Consider the following 6,832-nt stretch of genomic DNA (forward strand, 5'->3'; position numbering starts at 1 on the left):
TCGGGTTAACATTTTGAGCGAATGATTCTTGAGACTATATTCTGTAGAATTAGTGAAGTGTTGGCTGCGAAAAGTCCCCTAAATCCAATTAATTTTGTTAAAGATATTATGAGCTCTCTTTCCATACACTTTAAGATATTATTTATGATCGACATATGAGCGGGCCCGTTGTCATAGAGAAACCAGAGTTTCTCTTCGCAAGATGCGGTTTTTTTATGCACTTCATCCCTTAAATGCTGATGGCTTTATGCTTATGAAGGTAATCAATGAATGAACTACAACTTCTGAACACTCAGGCGGTGTTGGCCCATTGTGCTCGCCACCCCCGTCTAACGGAATATTCCGGATTCGTTAACAAATCGCAACTGGAGGACATCTGTACCAAAGATCTGATGGCTGATGCGTCCATAGGTTCAAATAGCAAATGCTCTGTGGATTCCGCTTCCTCATTACAGGAAGGACACGTTTCATTTCGAGTAATTCCTATTCTGAACATATGCCCAGCTAGTGAATTATGCTTTTCGACAGGATAAACTTTGTGGTACGCATGTTCGGTTCTGGCAGGAAAAGTTTGGTGTGTCGAGCAGTATTTAGGCTCTGCCACCTGTCATTGTGAGAAGCTTGTTCCCAGTTGCTGGTTGCTGATTTCGGTCCCGGCATAGGGGAGCTTGACCCCTCTTTCGCTTAAGCATCCGAGATTTCATTTCCCTCTACGCCACAGTGATCAAGTACCCAGAGTAGTTCCACCGTATTGAATCTAGAGATGGAGTTCAAACGATTTCTGCATTCCTGAACGATTTTCGAGGTGATCAAAGGACTACTCAAGGCCCTCAATGCTGCTTGGCTATCACTGCAGACTGCGATGCGCCTACTCTTCAATTGCTCGTCAATCATCCAGTTTGCCACCCCTAGGATCGCATAAACTTCGGCTTGAAAAACCGTTGCATATTGTCCCAAAGGAAAATCCCACTTCTCGTTTTTATTTGAGAGGTAGATTCCGGCTCCAGAACCATCTTCTGTTTTTGAGCCATCGGAGTAGAAGACTTCAGACTGCAGTGGCATTTGTATCGTGATTTTACGTCGGATACCAGTCGATTCAGCTTTGAATGAGTACATGAGACAAATCAGGGTAATAATCTCGGGCGAGCACAATACTGACCACATTGCCTCCTACAGTGTATTGTAGTGTACCGTCACGGTCTTGTATGAAGTGCTCTAACACACTTCAAGGCCTTGATCCAATATGGGTTGTTGTGCCAACGATTATTATTACAGTTGTGACTTCAACAGGGCGTCCTGAAATTCAGCAACCCACTGTTTAACTGCCTACGATTTCGAACGTGCTGTGGATTGTTTAACCATGGTTAACGATACTTTTCTGTAAATAGTTACGCGCTCGTTCTTTTGCTTCTGATGTGTTGTGCAATTAATGCTGACAAGTAGGTTTTAAAGTTTTCATTGGCTTTTGATTCTCTGGATGTGCTTCTTGGCTATAATTTTGCTACTTGATTAGTAGCATAGATTCCATTACTGATTTCTTTTGTGCGGCTTTTTGTGTTGCTACGTAAGCTTGACGTAACGTCAAGCTAGTTTTTACTTGGTAAAAAGATGGAAGAGGATGAAAGCGTTCCCCCTGATAGGGACCTGGATGGAGAAGTTACAACGGACATAGAGCAAAAAAGTACAGCAGACTTTTCCAACTAAGTAGCAAACGATTCTGTCAGTGAAGACGATAGATGGGAAATTGTGGGCAGGAATGTAGTAAAAAAAGAAAAATCTCTCAGGAGTGCTCAATAAGTAAGACGAGCATTTTAATTCCAATTGAGGCACAATTAAAGCTTGATTCATCTTTTTCAACAGCAGCAGGTAATCCCCTGGAAGTGAAACAAGTGGCAGGTGATATTAACAAATTGGTAAATGGGAAAAATGTGTCAGAAAATGACCAGCACTATTGTTCTGGGGATACAACAAAGGTTTTAAACCTTACTGTCAGTGTGGTTAGTATGGAGAAGAGGCCCTTGAGGTCGGCAACAGCTGCAAGGGAGTCGGGAGTTAACTTGACACGAAAATCAAATACAAGAGTATCCTGTGCTAGTGGAATCAATACAGCAAAACCGCGAGGTTAGAATAAGGTTGCATCCTCTTTGATCGTGCAGAGCATTTGAATTATAGAAGTGAGAATGTACCTTTTAAACATGAAACCTATACCAACGTACGTATCCTTTTTACTTCTGCTCATGCAGCTAAATATTGGGTTATAAAGCATATACCTAGCGATGTTGAAGCTTTTGAACAGCGTGAGCGACAGTGTTACAATTCATCATCATCAACGGCGCAAGAACCGGTATCCGGTCTAGGCCAGCCTTAATAAGAGACTCCAGACATACCGGTTTTGCGCCGAGGTCCACCAATTCGACATCCCTAAAAGTTGTCTGGCGTCCTGGCCTCGTCTTCTTTTTCTACCATAGATATTACGCTTATAGACTTTCTGGGCTGGATCATCTTCATCCATACGGATTAAGTGATCCGCCCACCGTAACCGGACTTTATCCACACCCGAACGGTCATGGTATCGCTCATAGATTTCGTCATTGTGTAGGCTACGGAATCGTCCATCCTTATGTAGGGGGCCAAAAATTCTTCGGAGGATTCTTCTCTCGAACGCGGCCAAGAGTTCGCAATTTTTCTTGCTAAGAACCCAAGTTTCCGAGGAATACATGAGGACTGGCAAGATCATTGTCTTGTACAGTAAGAGCTTTGACCCTATGGTGAGACGTTTCGAGCGGAAAAGTTTTTGTAAGCTGAAATAGGCTCTGTTGGCGGCTGACAACAACCGTGCGCGGATTTCATCATCGTAGCTGTTATCGGTTGTGATTTTCGACCCTAGATAGGAGAAATTGTCAACGGTCTCAAAGTTGTATTCTACTATCCTTATTCTTCCTGTTTGCGGTTTGATGTTGTTGGTTGGTTCGTCTTCGGTGCTGACGTTGCCACCATATAAAAGTGTTACAATTGCGACAATTTAGGGCATATAGCTAAATTCTGCACAGCCACGAAAAAGAAGTGTCTAAATTGTGCAAGTGTTGAGCGATGTGATGATAAGGTTGTAACAAAAGGCGTATTTTGTGTGCAAGTCAGGAGCATAGTGCGAGAGACAGAAATTATCCTAAATGGATCACGCATAAAAAAACAATCAAGATTGCTGCAATTAAAAACTTTTCAATCAAGGAAGCCACTCAAACCATGCAAAATTATTACAAAGAAATAGATAATGACATCCAATACGATACAGCCTTTCCGCTTCTAAGAAGTCCCAGAAGCAACAAGAATCAAGAGAGAAATACTATCTCAGAAGTTACTACCATTTTGATAGAAAGCAATTCCAACAAAATCCTGAAGAAAACGTTCGCAGCAACTCCAAGTTACAATTTTCCGCAAGTGAATAGGTTCAGATAGGTTCAGATCCCAAAAACAAATCTCCGGTGTATGAGCATCCTTAATTATTAGAACAATGGATTGCAACGCTGGTCATGCCAATCTGTTTGCTGAAACGCTCAGTCTAGCGCCAAGCATCACAATAGCATCTGTCTACTTTAAACCGGGAGTCAGGGACGCTGCTTTCAAGAAGGAAATGGAGAATCTTTCACAGTTTTTAGCAAATCGGTCCAATGGTATAATTACAGGCGATCTGAATGCTAAATTGACAGTTTTTAGGATTATTAAAAAAACCTAAAGGAAAAATGTTGATTGGTTGTTCCGATTTCTAACACTGATTTTTGGGAGGATGTAACAAATCAGGGGAATATGAAATTTATTTTGGAATAAAATCAAAATTTTCCGGAAATTCCTGGAAGAGAGTAGGCAATTATCAAACTGAAATGAAAGCAAAAATCGTAGTTTTCTTGTGGATTCACAAACCCAAGAAAACAATATGCCAGAGGACCTAACATTTCAACCACATGCAGTTTTTATCGATAGGGATTTCAATTCAGATGAATTTGAAAAAGTTCTAGCTAAGCATAAAATCAGGAAACCAAGGTCCAACTGCTACGGGAACTTATTGCAATATAGCAGAACTTAAAGCCACCCGAGGAATGGAGAGTGATCAGAATAGTTCCAATACTCAAAAAAGAAAAGGATTTGACAAACACAAACAATTTCAGGCCTATTTCTTTAATTAATGTCTTCGCCAAACTACTACATAATTTAATGGTTAAAGAAAGATTAATGGCTCTAACAATATACTAGCACATCACTATTTCGCGTATGGTAAAGGTGATGTACTACATCCTGTATAAATGAAATTCTATTAAAAGTATCCACAGCTAAGGGAAACAAATGCAGGTTAGAGCCGCCATTCTAGACATGAGTACATATCTGACGAGGTGGATTTGAAAACTCTGTCAAATATAGTGCATATATATACGACCCGAGACTCACATTTGGATTTTGAGGTTTCTTCCGAGCATTGAGCTCAAACTGGAGAGCTAAGTGGCCCCGGTGAATAATGGCATTCCTCAAGGTTGTGCTTTGACTCCTATCCTTTTTAACTTATATATCACTTCGTTACATAAAAAGGTCATAGTTCTATTGAAATATTGCATAATTGCAGTTGGTAGGGATAGTGTTGAAATCGAAGCCCTCTTACAAAGACAGATTAATCTATTTGCCAGAGGAATGTGGAGCACTGAAATTGCCAACAAATCCGGAAAAGTCATAAACTGTTACCTTTAAGAGAAGCAGAATCAATGCATGTTCTAACAACCGGTCTAGGCCTGCCTTAATAAGGAACTCCAGACATCCGGGTTTTGCGCCGAGGTCCACCAGTTCGATATCCTCCCATCCCCGCGGTGCTTATATATGTTGAAAACATAAGTTTTTTATGAAGAACGATCACATCTTCTTTGACTATGAAGGATCATGTTAACAAAACTATTGTTAACTTCTATTCCCTTAGGGTCTCAAACCGGATAAACCCATTAATCTCTATAGAGACCGCTCCTTACTATGCGAAGTATGCTCTGGCAAAAGAACCACTAAGTAAGGAGAACCAAGTAAAGAACCACTAAGTAAAGAGTTAATAAGGCAATGCCCGCTGTCCTACCAACTGGTCCCAGATAATTCTACCGCTAAAAATGATTTACAATGGTTTTCAGGATAATCAATGCGTACTACAATGATAATGCGTACTATTTCAGGGGCAACAGGATACAACATGTACGCTACATTTGAAGATTGTGCCAGCTGTGCAGTTGTATCACCATTTCCTGGGATCAAGGTTGGATATAAAGTGTGCTATCCGCTGGGTTTACTGGAAACAAAAAAGCAAAAGTAAAAAAGAAAGAAATAGGAAACTTAAAAAAAAATCATCTTAGTTAAGGATGCACTTAAAGCATGCAAATTATTTTGAAAATACGATAGTGCCCACCCAATAGCATGGGAGATTACGAAAATAATAAAGGGATCGAACTTTGAAGAGGTCAGGACACTTTGGTGTCCTGTTAGAAACTAGCTCAGCAGGCAGCAAGGTCAGCCCTAATGAGTGGTTGCACCATAAAGACGTTCCTTTCTGAAGTGGATGTAGTATAATACATACGGAACCAATTGAATAGGGACTTGGCACAGGAATACCGTCAGATCTCAAAAGGTAGATTTTTCGAGCATATTTCTCCGAATTTACCTGTATCTTTACAGGTTACGGATGTTATAATGGATGTAGCTATGATTAAAATGTTCAACAGACTTTATTCAAATCACACATATAACAAACTCTTTCTAAAGAAAATTAAAAAGATCGCAGATGACAATTGTGGGATTCCTGAAACTGTTAACCACATTATCTTTTACTGTCACAAATACAGAATATTTGGAAACAAATACAGCTGGAAAAATCATTTCCACTCCTCAAAAGTGTAAACCTGAACCAAATTCATGAAAGAATCAGAAATCAAGCTTTAAATTAAAACCTCTATGTGTATCATTTTTTTCTTTTTATTTCTCATCATGGTTTTTATTAAGGTTTTGTGTGAAACAAACCCATTTTCAAATCGATTCACTATCTGTCTGTCACACCCATTTTTCTCTAAAACGGCTAAACCGATCCGAACGAAATTTGATCGACTTATCGGAACTATGAAATTCCACGCATATAGTGAGTGACATAAATTTACGCGGAGTTAAAAGGGGGCTCACCCTACATGTAAAGGCGAAATGTACAATTTTTTTCATTGGGTATCGATTAAAAGGGCTCGATTAGAACTTTTCGAAACTGTCCTTATTTTTGAAACATTGGTGAGGGCGTGCTCAAAATGTTCCATATTTTAGAAATTTACCCGAACACTACCCTTAAGTTCTACATAAACTATAAAATTTGGCACCAGAGTAAATGATGCATGCCAGCCCACCCCATCACTCACTCCATTTTAATAATAATAATAATCGTTGGCGCAACAATCCATATTGGATCAGGGCCTTGAAGTGTGTTAGAGCACTTCATTCAAGACCGTAACGGTACACTAGGAGGCAATGTGGTCAGCATTGCGCTCGCCCGAGATTATTACCCTGATTTGACTCAGGTACTCATTCACAGTTGAGTCGACTGGTATCCGACGTCAAATCACGATGCAAATTCCACTGCCACCAGTGAGATTTGAACCGCGACCTTCCGTATGACAGCCTAGTGCTCTAACCACTGAGCTATCCGGACATTCACTCCATTTTAAGCAGGGATTTATTGCCAAGTTAGCACGCTGCACTAGTAAACGGTTTTTCCCTGGTTGACAAGCAAAAAACAGATAAGAAATCCAGACCAAGCCAGTGACATGGCGCTCAC

This window comes from Hermetia illucens, chromosome 2, assembly GCF_905115235.1.
Source record: "Hermetia illucens chromosome 2, iHerIll2.2.curated.20191125, whole genome shotgun sequence".
NCBI classification, from domain to species: domain Eukaryota; kingdom Metazoa; phylum Arthropoda; class Insecta; order Diptera; family Stratiomyidae; genus Hermetia; species Hermetia illucens.